This window comes from Capricornis sumatraensis, chromosome 23 (genome assembly GCF_032405125.1).
Source record: "Capricornis sumatraensis isolate serow.1 chromosome 23, serow.2, whole genome shotgun sequence".
NCBI lineage: Eukaryota > Metazoa > Chordata > Mammalia > Artiodactyla > Bovidae > Capricornis > Capricornis sumatraensis.
Genome location: NC_091091.1, coordinates 15,018,769 through 15,033,384, shown reverse-complemented (window position 1 = coordinate 15,033,384; position 14,616 = coordinate 15,018,769).

Genomic DNA, 14,616 nt, shown 5'->3' with positions numbered 1-14,616 from the left:
TTTTTCTCTGCCTCTTACTTTCTTCTAAGCCTTGTAAGACGCAGGCTACAACTTCCTGTTTCCACTGACTAAACCAGCATCTTCCTTTTATTCAAAACTTTCCTTGAGTGCCATTTCCTGCCGGAAGTCAGCACAGATTGAATGAACAGAAGAGAATCTCCTCCCCAGAGAAACAGTCAGGAAAACAACCTCCCCTACCCCATAGCGCTGACAACAAATTCACCAAATAAGGAAAAGAAAAGGAGGTAATGGAAAAATTTTAAACAGCCATATTCTAAGATACCCATAAAAGAGAACGGGGAGTATGACAGGAATGTTCCCAGTCTCAACCTTTCGCCCCACCTCCCAGCTGCAGCTCAGACTCTTCCACTACTCTCTGGAGTCAAGTCTGACCACTGACGGGAGACAAGTTCATAGCTCTAGGCCAGTGACTCTCACTGGGTGATCCTGTCTTCTCCCAACCATAGGGTAATGCCTGGAGACATTTTTGACTGTCTCAAGCTGAAGGTGGGTTGGAATCCAGTGAGCGGAGGCCAGAGTTTCTGCTAAATGCACAGTACAGTCCCCCACAGCAAAGAATTATCTAGCCCCAAATGCCAGTAGTGCTGAGGTTGGGAAATCTAGCTCCAGCTGGATCTTGGGGACACACCACCAGGCTATGCCCTGATCCTGGGCCCCTTTGTAAGTTTTTTTTTTTTTTCCTTCTCTGTGACTGAGTCTTTGTTTTATTAATCTGCTAAGAACCCTCTAGAATTAGAAACTGACTCTTCTTTAAAAAGTAACTTTATTAATAAAAAAAAAAAAATCTCGGTCAGTTTTTTGCATCCCTCCCTCACCAAAACTGGAACCCCCCCTCCTAACTCTGCACTGGAACCATCAATGGGAAACATTATGCTCCTGGGTGTCATTGGCACAGGTGCCCCTTTTGCAATTTGCAGTCCCTTGGAAATACCTGGTAGCCTGGGGGCAAGGCAGGGGTGGCCAAAAGGCAGAAGGTACCCAAAAGAGGTGGAGTAGCCTGACAATTCTCACCAAGAGAAATGGTTCTTAGTTCTCTTCAGAGCTGAAATCTGAGTTCCACCCTTTCACCCCTACTCCATTCTTTCCTGAAGAGGTAGTTTCCTCACCTTTATAGGTAATTCTTACACCTCTGTATGTTTTGATGGGTCCAGGGGGAGAAAAAAAAAGACTTGGCTACCTAGGAATAGAAGAGAATTTCATAATATAAGAAAAGGAGTCTATCTTAAAAAAAAAAAAAAAAAACCCTGACCAGACTTCCTTGGTGGTGCAGTGGATAAGAATCTGCCTACCAATGCAAGGGACACAGATTCCATCCCTGGTCTGAGAAGATCCCACATGTGGTGGAGCAACTCAGCCCATGTGCCACAACTTCTGAGCCTCTGCTCTAGAGCCTAGGAGCCACAGCTAGTGAGGCCCAGGCACCTGGAGCCTGTGCTATGCAGCAAGAGAAGTCCAAACACTGAACCCAGGGAGCAGCCCCAGTGTGCAGCAGCTAGAGAAAAGCCGGAGCGGCAGTGAAGACCCAGCGCAGCCGAAAATTAAATGCATGAAAACAAACAGGTCTCTTGGATTGCAAGGAGATCAAACCAGTCAATCCTAGAGGAAATTAACCCTGAGTATCATTGGAGGGACTGACGCTGAGGCTAAAGCTCCCATACTTTGACCACATGATGGGAAGAACCAACTCATTGGAAAAGTTCCTGATGCTGGGAAAGATGGAAGGCAGGAAGAGAAGGGGATGACTGGAGATGAGATGGTTGGATGGCATCACTGACTCAATGGACATGAGTTTGAGCACGCTCCAGGAGATGCTGAAGGACAGGAAAGCCTGGCGTGCTGCAGTCCATGGGGTACACGAGTGAGTGACTGGAAACAACGATACAAACAAACCCTGTTAACTCTTACTTGGTGACAAAATGTTAAACAATGGACTCCTCAGTTCTGGGAAACAACAATCATTAGCTCTATTTGAAACTGACCTGGAAGTCCTAGTGGTAAGGCAAGATAAAGAAATAAAAGGTATAAAGATTGGTAAGAAAGAAGAAAAACTGACATTTGCAGAATCCACAGTTGTATTTTATAAATACAATAAATATCTAGGAAGTTGATGTGCTACCTAGGACGTGAGAGTCTGTTGGGCCGCAACTGAAAAAGTGCTAACAGAGTTTTAAAATATTAGGGAATGACACGGCTCAAGATTTCAGAAAGGCAGAATGAGGATTTCCGATCCCAGCGGAGCCAGAGGTCAGGATCGAGTTAGGGATCTATAAGATGACCAAAAGCACAAGAAAATCTAGAGCAGCCTGGATGGGTAGGAACGCCTGAACGGTTACCTAGGATGACCTTTAGCTTTTGCAGGTGACTCTATAAACTCATTTGGTGTGGTGAGTGGATAGGCTAGCTTTTAGGGTTGGGGTGATGCCACAGGTTGCAGCAACTCTTCGTATGTCATAATACCTACATGACTGACCCTTCACATCTGACTTGCTGCCTTACCATGCACGTCTGACAGTGTAACTTGAAATACAGGAACACTGCCTAGGCATATGATCTGTGCACAAGAATATCCACTTCCTCCCCCATAAAACTCAACATGTGAGCGTCTAAACTCCACAACAGTGACTTGTGTTTATCTGTTCCTCCCTTCCCCTACCTGGTATCTTCTCTGCCCAGCAAAACATTGGGTTAATTTTTAAACTTCAGCACTATTATTTTCAGGAGACTCTGACCAACATGTTTTGTTATTTGAAAGTAAGTTTTTTAAGAAAAATCTATGGCATCCAAAATAGTGTTTCCAGGGAGCCATTCTATATATTTTTTCCTATCATCTTCAAACTTCAGGATATAAAATTTCATTACAAAGGGATTTTGGTCCTTTAATGAATCTGTGTTTTCTCAATAAACCGTATTGCTACTGTTCTTTAAAGGATAGTTTTTATCCTGGCTGTGCTGCACAGCTTACAGGATCTTAGTTCCCCAAGCAGGGATTGAACCACAACCCTCAGCAATGAGAACATGGAGTCCTAACCACAGGCCCTCCAGGGAATTCCCAAGAATAAAATTTCTGAGCAATTAAAAATCTCTTTAAAATATTTTCTAAATTTCTGATATAACTCATCACATTTTTCTGTTTATAAACTCATAGAAGAGATGGTATTTCCATGAATATTGTATCATTACTGTTCTCTGAATTTCTAATCCCTGGAACATGCCCTGGTTCTGTACATTTTAGAACCTTTATACATGCTGCTTCCTTTATCTAGAATACCCTCCCTTTCTTGTATGGAACATGGAAATAATAACAGTATCACCGACCTCATTTGGTCATTGTAAAAATTACAATGACCTTTTGAGCATTTTGGCCTTTTGAGCATAGACTTCTGAGCATTTATTAGGGAGAGCACTCTGGAGGGTGTTTGGCACATGAATATCAGTATCAGCTGTTACTGTTAGTACTCTTTCAAGGCCTTGTTCAAATGCTACCTGGTTGTGTAGAATGATTGGCTACTATCCCCCATAAGCCTTTTGAACATATTTTTCTGTTAAACACTTATCAACCTTATTGGACTGTAAGCTACACAAAAGCAGGGAATGTGCCTTATGGTTCTTTATATTCCGAGCATTTAGCACAATGCAAGGTGTATGATGGTCCGGTATGAATCGAAGACTTCAGTGGGAATGATGAATATAAACATGAGTGGCGTTTACTGCTTCATTAAATTGAGGTTTTTCAATTTGACAAGGAAATTCTGGATTAATTGTTGTAACTAACTGTGATTATTCCTTTTCCTTTCCTTTATGCAAATCTGGGATTTCATGAAGAAAAGGGAAAGCTAAAATCTCTCCTGCCACCCACTATTTTTCTGAGTTCTCAGTAAACATACTTGCAATGGTAGAAATAGCTTCCCCAAGTAAATACTTGAACCTTGTACCTCTTATTATTGTTATGTGAGGGTGTTCTGATTGCAAAATTTTAAGGCACCCTTGTTCATCTCTTCCGGAGCAAATCCTACACATTTTCATCCTGGCCAACAGAGAATCATCAGCAGTCCCATTGTCACAGAGCTGAATTACGGCGCTACCTAGTGGCCAAATTGTGGCACAGATTTCGCTGAAACTGGCTCAGGCTCTTCTAGGTTTCAATTGTAGTTTTTACATTGGCAATTGTTAAATGTCATCAGAAATCACTAAATATCTTGCTCTGTTTTTCCTGGTATTTCTGAAACCTGGTCTATCTGTTCTATGTGTTGTTCATCCTCCATTCTAGTTCAGATCTCTTCAGCAGAACTAAGAAGACGTTCGGCAAGGTCGGTTATCAAGCTGCCAAAGTTGCCCCTTTTCTCCCTCAGAAAACCCTGGATCTTTACCGTCAGAATTCAGGACACAGCTTTTTTGGGCTGTGATGTGAGAGGTTAGGTCACCGTGTGCCCCATCTGAGTCTACGCATGTCTGGCAGGCCGCCCGTGGCAAGTACACCCTTCTTGCACACATTCTTCTAAACAATCATCTCTTTTCCCTCTTTTGAAACCAAACAATTCCCTCAAAAATACGGTTTGAGGCATAAAATAGGAAATAGTACTAAGCAAGCGGAAATGTTTTGCTTTAAATACTGAAGCCATGTGTTTACATTAAGAAAGAGTTTGCATTCAAAGCCCATAATTGGAAAGAAACATGAATCATCAATCACAAGGAGACTTCACAGATAAGAAATAGGTGCCAGCCTGAACAATTGTATTAAATATGAACAACACTTCTTGGGAGCTTTTGCTGAGTCATTTTTCAGGAAGTGGGCTGTCCAGAAAGATTTCTACAAGAGGAACAATTAACAATATTTTCATATTAATACCTGCAGTGACTTTATTGTTCTCAAAACTTTTGTTAATAAGTATTTTCCTGTTCAGCCAAACAAATAAAAAGAATCAAAAAACAAAGCTTAATCTGATTTGTTTTTATATGTTTGGAATTTTTTTCTTCTGTGATATTAAATCTATTTAAATAAGAGTTATTAAACATCCTTATTCATATAATATCAGGAAATATTTTATTCTGAATCTTTTTTTTTAAAGCATACGTGCTATAGTATATACTGGGCTCATTCCTTATTCCAAATAATCATTTTGGATTCAAATTCCTTTCAAGGCAGTGCCCATGAAAGGTTTGAAGACTCTGAGAGTTCTCTCGGTTACCCTCCTCAGATAAGGGACAATCAGTGTGGGCTCCTGGACGCCAACTAAAAGACTGGGCCATTCATACAAAGTCCCCTCAGAAAACTCCAGTAAGACCCGAGAAGACAGACAGGGTCAGTGAGTTCCCAGGAGACTCCCAAGTAGACATGATTGCTGGTCCTGTGCACCAGCACTGAGACTCTCTCTCTTAGTCTGTGACAAAGGGCTGAGGTCATCTGCCCACCAAGGGGACGGTAAACTGAAAACTAAGATCATTGTATGATTACGATTTCTGTTAGTATAAAACATTATCATGCTTGTGGCCCTGACTTAACACAAATATATCTCCCACAATCTGCTCCCACTCTACCTGCCCCCCAGAAGCTCTGCTGAGAAAGCCTCCCTTCACATGTGCGGTGTAGATTTCCTTCCATACCAGGTGATACACAAAGCGGTCCAGTAGCAGAACCAAAGAAGGTTTCTGTGTAGTATAACAGTTGCATGCCCAGATTCCAGATCTGGATTTCCTGGGTTCAAATCTTACCTCTGCTAATTATTAACGATGTGACCTTGGGAACCTTCTGCATCTGGAGTTTCCTTATATACATAATAGACAAGCCCTTATTTCATAGATTTGCTGGAAAAATTAAATTAAATAATGCAAATAAGTTCTTCAAGACAGCGTTAGGAAAGTAAAAAAACTTAAAAAGCATTGTGGAAGCGTTAGTATTATGCCATTGCTTAATAACAAACCATATTATAAACCATTGAAGATCATCGTTTTTTTAAGTCAACTGTTTTATAATTTTGCTGTAGTAAGTAGTATTGTTCTCCTATTTCCTTTATAATGGACAGGGGTAGATTTTCTCTGATGCTCAATGGTCAGAGTTTTGAGAATATCAGTGATCCATAAAGAAATTAGCAGACTACAATACTCACACCTGCTAAGTCATTTCGTGTGACTTAGAGTTGTGTCCGACTTTTTACAACCCTATGGACTGTAGGCTGCCAGGCTCCTCTGTCCGTGGGATTCTCCAGGCAAGAATACTGGAGTGGGTTGCCGTGCCCCACTCCAGGGGATCTTCCCGACCCGAGGATCAAACCTGCATCTTACATCTCCTGCATTGGCAGACGATCTCTTTACCAATAGCGCCACTTGGGAAGCCCGCAATACTCATATACCTAAATAAAGTTATTTCTTGTGTATTGATCTTTATGTTCTGTTAGTTTGTTCAGTTGCTCAGTCATGCCCAACTCTTTATGACCCTATGGACTATAGTCCAGGCTTCCCAAGTGGTGCTAGTGGTAAAGAACCTGCCTGACAATGCAGGAGACATAAGAGACACAGGTTGGATCCTTGGGCTGTGGTCTATAAGACTGCAAAGAGTTGGACATGACTGAAGCAACTTAACACTCACATACGAACTGTAGCCTACCAGGCTCCTCTGTCCATGGGATTTTCCCTATCAAGAATACTGGAGTGGGTTGCCATTTCCTCCTCCAGGGGATCTTCCTGACCCAGAGGCCAAAGCTGCATCTCCTGTGTCTCCTGCACTGAAGGTGAATTTTTTACTGCTGAGCCACTGGAAAAGCTCTCTGTTAATTTACTGATTATTCAAAAGAAAACTATATATTTAAGAACCTACTCTATACTAACCCCTTGAGAACTCCACAAGGAGTAGAGAAATTTCTCCTTTATTCCAACCAGACTGAGAGTAGGGGTCTAGGAGTGAGACACCTCAGTCCACACCCAGGATGGCATGCGCATCTGCTGGGAGGATTCCCCTTGGGGTCTCAGTGTCAGGCTGTGATTGCAGATCCTAGGCAGTCCTAAACACTCACCTAGAGCCAGACATCCTGAATTATGCAGTCAAGTGGGCTGTGAACAAATGTCCACTATGAATAAAGCTAGTGGAGGTGATCGAATTCCAGCTGAGTTATTTCAAATCCTAAAATATGTCAGCAAATTTGGAAAACTCAGCAGTGGCCACAGGACTGGAAAAGGTCAGTTTTCATTCCAGTCCCAAAGAAGGGCAATGCCAAAGAATGTTCAAACTACCATACAACTGCGCTCCTTTCACAAGGTAGCAAAGTAATGCTCAAAATCCTTCAAGCTAGGCTTGAGCAGTACGTCAACCAAGAACTTCCAGATGGACAAGTTTGGATTTAGAATAGGCAGAGAAACCAGAAATCAAATTACCAACATCTGCTGGATCATAGAAAAAGCAAGGGAATTCAAGAAAAACATCTACTTGTGCTTCATTGTCTGGATCACAACAAACTGTAAAAAACTCTTAAAGAGATGGGACTATCAGACCACCTTATCCTCCTAAGAAATCTCTATGCAGGTCAAGAAGCAACAGTTAGAGCTGGACATGGAACAATGAACTGGTTCAAAATTGGGAAAGGACTTCGTCAAGGCTGTATATTGTCACCCTGCTTGTTTAACTTATAGGCAGAGTATATCATATGAAATGCCAAGCTGGATGAATCACAAGCTGGGCTCAAGATTGCTGGGAGAAATATCAACAACCTCAGTGAGTTTGGGCAAACTCCTGGAGATGGTGAAGCACAGGGAAGCCTGGTGTGCTGCAGTCCATGGGGTCACAAAGAGTCTGACATGACTTAGTGACTGAACAACAACTGTCTACCTCCAGAGCTCATAACCACTATATGATACTGTCTCCCTGGCTCATTGAAGCTTCACAACCCAGGACCATCCCGTTTACCTGAATCTTAGAACCTTCCATTCTATGGGCAACCCCAGAGTTGATCACCTATTTGATCTACCCTAGGCTCCTGGAGTTTATTTATAGAGATAAAGAAATGAATCAAGATTAGAAAAAAAAGAGAATTCCCAGCATCAGGGCGGTCCAGTGGTTAGGACTCCGAGCTTCTGCTGCTGAAGATCCAGGTTCAATCCCTGGTCAGGGAACTAAGATTCTGTGAGCCACATGGCACAGTCAAAAAAAAAAAAATTAGAAGAAGAACCCCAAATCCCAGGAAAGAATCTCAAAAGAAAAAGGACTAGATTAAATGCAATTTTACTGTTTCCTTTTCCACTTTGACATTCCCTAATGATCACTAATGAAGGATTTCACTGCAAAGAAAGGGGAAAGCTGCCATTTTCTTGTAGTTTTCCTTCACATATCCCTGGCTTCCCCTTCTCAGCCTCCTTCTTAGGTTTCTTTTTGTCAATCTGTCCCTTAAATGTAGCTGTTTCCCAGGAATCTGTCATCAACTACATTTTCTTCATACACTAGACTCCAAGAGTTCATCTTCCACTTGTATGTTGACAAGTCCTAAATCTGAAGTCTTCAATTGCACATCTCTCCTAAGTTCCAAACTTCACCTCTAAAAACCTACATAACGTCTCCACCAGAATATCATGTCTCACTGGCATTTGACATTCAGCATGTCCCCAACTGAGCATACCAAACTTCTTCTCTGTCTTAGCCTGTTTGAGTTGCTATAACAGAATACCATAGATCATGTGGCTTATACAACAAACATTTCTCCCAGTTTTAAGGTCTGAGAAGTCCAAAATCAAAGCCAGCCTATCTTTGGGGTCTAGTAAGAGCTTACTTCCTGGTGCACTATAGCTGTCTTCTCACGAAGTCCTCATATGGTGGAGGGGGAGAGAGAGCCCTCTGGAGTCTCTTTTGTAAGGATGCAAATCAAATTCTTGCAGGCTCCACTTTCATGATCTACTCTCTCCCCAAAACCCATCACATTGAGGATTAGGTTTCAACATATGAATTCTGATGGGACACAAACATTTAGTGTCCCATCACTCCCACTACAGCACTCTCCTCCCACTGTAAGCCAATCTCCATACATCACACACCCATCTACTAATAACGATGATATTCTCAAAGCAGATATTTTCAACCTACTCTTGCTCTCCAGTCTTTGCCTATCTCTGATCCATTAGCTCTGAGCCTGGTAACCTCAGTTTCTTTGTATATACTGTTTCTTCTGTCTGGAATGCCTTTCCATCTGTCTACGTGACTATAAGTATTCTCTAAGACTCAACATAAATAGCCCCCTTCTCAAAGCCATCCCAGGTCTTGGATTGTACTTCATATGGGACATAATTTGGACCCAGGAGACATACAGATTTTATGTCCAATATAAACTATAAATTCTTTGAAGACCATCTCTGGGCCTTATTCCCCTTGGTCCTACTCATGTTTGTAGTTCTCAGAGCACTTAGTTACAGGACCTCATACCCAGAATCCTCAACATATGTTTGCTAAAATAATCGATCAATGAATGCAGTAAAAAGGAATCATTGTGTTTTAAAGTGGTGAGTTATTTCCTCCTACACTCAATTCTTTGTCTTCAAATTTCCCATTACCTACTATCACTTTTCTGAATTGGTCACCACTCAGAAATTTTAATGTTGTAAACAGTCTACCTTGAAAAACATTTTGGAGTATATTTGGTTTATACGGCCTGACGCTATCTGGCCCCTTACAAGGACATCTATTGTAGAGTAAAAACCGAGCGAATGACTAATGTGAATTCCTTCACTTCAAACACACTACGATAAAAAGAAGTTTCCATTTATACCAGGTTTTGCAGGGTTGTGGTTCAGTAGGTGATCTGTATGCTTCCTTTTTACTTCCAAACACATGTGTTCCTTTGTTTCTCAGGAAGTAATCATGGTGTAGCCATGGAAATCAACGAGTGCAGAGGAAATGTTGCAGGGGAATAATGAAGCCAACTAACTCAACTCCACAAAAGCTGGTCACATCCTAAAATAATTAAAGTACAGCCATCCAAATGCTCTTAGAGGAAGTGTTAATCGGTGCTTGGTATTTTGACAATAACCTGTACAGTGTGTGAAAGCATTTCAAAAATTCTAAAGCATTTATAAAAAGTAATGTATTATCAAGGTGAATGAACAAATATTAATTGAGTGACTACTATGAACCAGGCCCTTTCACAATATTCCTTCATTTTACCATCTCAACAGCTCTATGGAATAGCTATTCTGGATATTATTTCCATCTGTAGATTAAATAATAAAATGTAGACTCTGAGAGGTTAAATGACCTGCCCAGAGACTTGTAAGTGAGCGACAGCACTTGAGGAAGCATGCTCTTTCCACCAATCAGAATTTATCTTAGAGATGACCAATCAGAATTCACCTTAGAATGAATACTGTTCACAGCTGATGGCCTGAATCCTAAGATGGATTCAGCACGGAACAAACCACTTCCCAACTAATTTTGCACACTTGTGAGTAATATTCAACTGTTTCTTTCTCGGCTTAACGAGGCCTGGAATTCAGGCCTCAGAGGCCTCGGAGGTGGATTGTGATTTGGAGGTTTAAAACCTTTCAATAACAGGAAAGAGCAAGACTATAAATTGTTTTCTTTTAAAGCATTTCTAGGTGGGAGGGGGGTTCATGTTTGGGAACACATGTAAAAATTAAAGATTTTAAAATTTTAAAAAAAAAGTGAAAAAAAAAATAAATAAAATTAAAAAAAATAAAAATAAATAAATTTAAAAAAATAAATAAATAAAGCATTTCTAAGCCAACCAACATTCAGAGGGCGGCAGAGGGTGAGATGGTTAGATAGCATCACTGACTCAAAGGATATGAATTTGAGCAACCTCCAGGAGATAGTGAAGGACAGAGAAGCCTGGCATGCTGCAGTCCATGGGGTCACAAAGTCAGACATGACTTAGCGACTGAGCAACAACAAGCAGCACCTCAGCAGTAACATTTCAACACAATGGATGATTAATCTTTTTAAAGATCCAAAGTTTGTGTTATACAGAAATTTGTCTTCAAATGATGTTTCAGAGGAAGGCATTGAAACTGCTAACAGTATTTTATTTATTTATTGCTAACAGTATTTTAATCTTTATTTAGAGTCTTAAAGTAATGGAACTTATGTTAGGGAAAACTTATGGACTCAGTCTCATAAGCCATACCTTGTAATTTATGCAAATTATATTATTAATTTAAGCCCTATACTGTATAGTATAAGTCTGTCATATTACTTAGACTTGCTAGGTGGCTCAGTGGTAAAGAATCTACTTGCTAATGCAGGAGACGCAGAAGACTTGGGTTCAATCCCTGGGTCAGGAAGATTCCCTGGAGAAGGAAATGGCAACCCACTCCAGTACTCTTACCTGGAGATGTCTATGGACAGAGGAGCCTGGCGGGCTATATAGTCCATGAGATCGCAAAGAATCGGACACGACTGTGTGACTTTCACTTTTCATATATAGCTCAACACAGAAAAAATTCCCTCAGAAGTGCTAGAGGTACAAACTCGATTCCAAAGCTTTAGTCATGTCATTACTGATAGTGGTAGGAATGTGTTATTAAAACTTGGAGAAATTTTGCTTTATCATAACCAGTCAATCACTGTCATTTACTGAGGGCCAGTTTTGTGCTTAGCACTGTGCTAGGTTCTGTAAAAGATACAGAAGAAATATGTGGCTGCCACTTATGACAAGGTGAATTGGTAGAAATTATGTTGTTTCAAGTCACAGAAAAAGAGCCTACAAGTGGCCTTTGTTCTCTTGTGCAAATGAGTCCAGATAAGGACTAGGACAGTCCAGGGCTGGTGTGTGCACTTATCTGCATGAGGTTGGGAAAGACAGAACAAAAGATATTTGCTCACAGTGCCATTTTGAAAGTAGTTATGATTCCATTAGAATGGAAAGAAGGAGAATGGAGAGAGAGGAAGTGTCTACATTAGCAGCCACCAAAGGCAACCAGGCAGAGGGACAGTAGAGCCCAGGCAAAAGGATCAAGGTCTTCAAAATGAAAGAACAGTTGGGTTTGAATCTCCGCTTTGCTACTTACTGGATACAATAGAAGCAGCAGCATCAACTAAAAGCTGGTTTGAACCAGCAAAGTAGTAGGGAGATGGGAGAAGTGATCAGATTTTGAATACATCTGAAGGTAGAACACATGGGATTTGCTAATGGATTAGAATGTGACATATTAGATTAAAAGGGAGTCAAGGGTGATGCCAGGATTATTTTTATTTAAGCATCTAGGAGAATGGAATTGGCACTTACTGAGAAGGGGAACTGGAGAAGGCAACGGCACCCCACTCCAGTACTCTTGCCTGGAAAATCCCATGGATGGAGGAGCCTGGTGGGCTGCAGTCCATGGGGTCACGAAGAGTCGGACACGGCTGAACGACTTCCCTTTCACTTTTCACTTTCATGCACTGGAGAAGGAAATGGCAACCCACTGCAGTGTTCTTGCCTGGAGAATCCCAGGGACGGGGGAGCCTGGTGGGCTGCCGTCTATGGGGTCACACAGAGTTGGACACGACTGAAGTGACTTAGCAGCAGTAGTAGCAGAGAAGGGGAACACTCTGGGAGGAGCAGTTTCCTGATGGCAGCAGCAGATCAGATGCTCAGATATTTATTAGACATCCTAGTGGAGATGTTAAGCTGGAAGTTGGCCATATGACCTGGAGCACAGGGAAGGATAGTATAGACTGGAGATATAAATTTAGAAGTAATCAATATATGTGAGTGCTAAACTGCTTCAGTTGTGTCTGACTCTTTGCAACCCTGTGGACTGTAGCCCGCCAGGCTCCTCTGTCCTTGGGATTTCCCAGGCAAGAATACTGGAGTGGGTTGCCATGCCATCTTCCAGGGGATCTTCCAGATCGGGAGATCAAACCTGCATCTCCTGCATTAGCAGGCTGGTTCTTTACTGCTAGCGCCACCTAGGTATAGGGAGTATTTAAAGCCCTGAGATTAGATGAGATCATCAAAGCAGTAAGGGTAGATGGAAAACAAAAGAGATCCTAGGACAGAATGCCCGGGCACTTCAACACAGAATGATCAACACTGGAGATCAAGAGATCTCCAACATTCAGCAATCTAGGGAACGGAAAGAATCAGGCAAAGAGAATGAGAAACGATGAAGTAAATGGGAAACCAGGAGTGTAGTGTGAAACCCTGTGATGGTGATATTTGAGAAGGGAATGATTGATTAAGATGTTGCTCTAGTTCAGTTAAGATGAGTACTGGAAAGCAACCACTGCATTTGCTGTGCTTGCCTGTAAGAGTAGGCAGTCCCTTGCATTCATCAGTTTTTAAGGCTAAAAGCCACATGTGTTTGGAATCTCAATAAGACTGTTACACAAGCAGCAAGGCTGCTCTTTCTTGAGTCCCACTCTTGCCTCAGGTATGGAATGGCACGATCCATCAGTACTTCTCCAGCCAGGCTCTTTAAACAAGAGCAACGAAGAACCATGGACTGTGCAAGAAATGAAAGAAAAAAAAAACAACCCAAATCAAACTTCTCAAGAGAGTCATTCTTTCCGAGTGGGATGCCAGGACCCACTTTTTCCAGCCAGTATATGACAAGCATCTTCATATCATTGGCTAACTTCACAAAAACATTGTAGAATCAAAAGAGCATTTACCCAAGTGCTGCTGAGATTCTCCTTTCTCTTTCCTTGCCAGCCACTGAAAATCCAAGGTTTCTCTTAGTATCTAAATTGATGACTCCATAGTTAGGCATCTTCAACTTCCCTTGTACAAGTCTCTTGTCAGGAGTTTAGAATTTTTAGACCTTATGCTCACTGAGCAATACAGGCCTGGAAAAGAAGAAATCGTTCATCAATAGCCTTTTTTTTTTTTTTTTCCAATTTCTTTAAAAAAAAAACCTCCCAGGACCAAATATGGGACCAGGAACAGGAGTTCTGGGTAAATGTGAGTTTACTTGATTATAACAAAACCAGCAAGTATTGTGTTTTTCTTTCTTGAAACTTTTTTTAAGTGAACAAAAAAGTTTAATCGCCAAGTGCTACTCCTTTTCGTTTAAGTCAAGTCCTACAATATTTACAATACTTGCCACCCTTCACAAATCCCAAATCCTATAAAAGCTTGAACTTAGATTATAAGGTAAAGATTTGCCATCAGAGAATGGAACTAAAATCAGAATGTCCCACTTCTGTGAGTTTAAGAAAAAGCCTTTAATGGTTCTTTTTAGTGTGGAGTTTGGGGTTGAGGAGTATTTAAAGCACTAAACTGTCTCTCCAGTATTTGAGGGGATTAGGTTTAGAGTTCATTGTGTTGACTGTCTTTTGAAAGATTAGATAGTTTAGTTAGGCTCCTACAGACCATGTAAATGTCTCAGTGTTTATTGACTGTCTGCAGTCATTATCAAAGACTCTGAACACAATCGACACCTTGTAAACAGAAATCCCATTATTTTTGTGGTCCTGATAAGATTTACTGAGGATTTAATTTTTTTATGATTGACTGGCCAGTTAAAGATATTAATACAGTACAGGAGACTATGATAAATGAGTATGAATTCAGTCAACAGGTTTGCCCTTTTATTTTGTTTGGAAACTACAATCTCCTCTTACTTGTATATCGTAGAAATAGTTTTCTGTATAGTGCTATGTTTAAAACTACTTAGGTATAT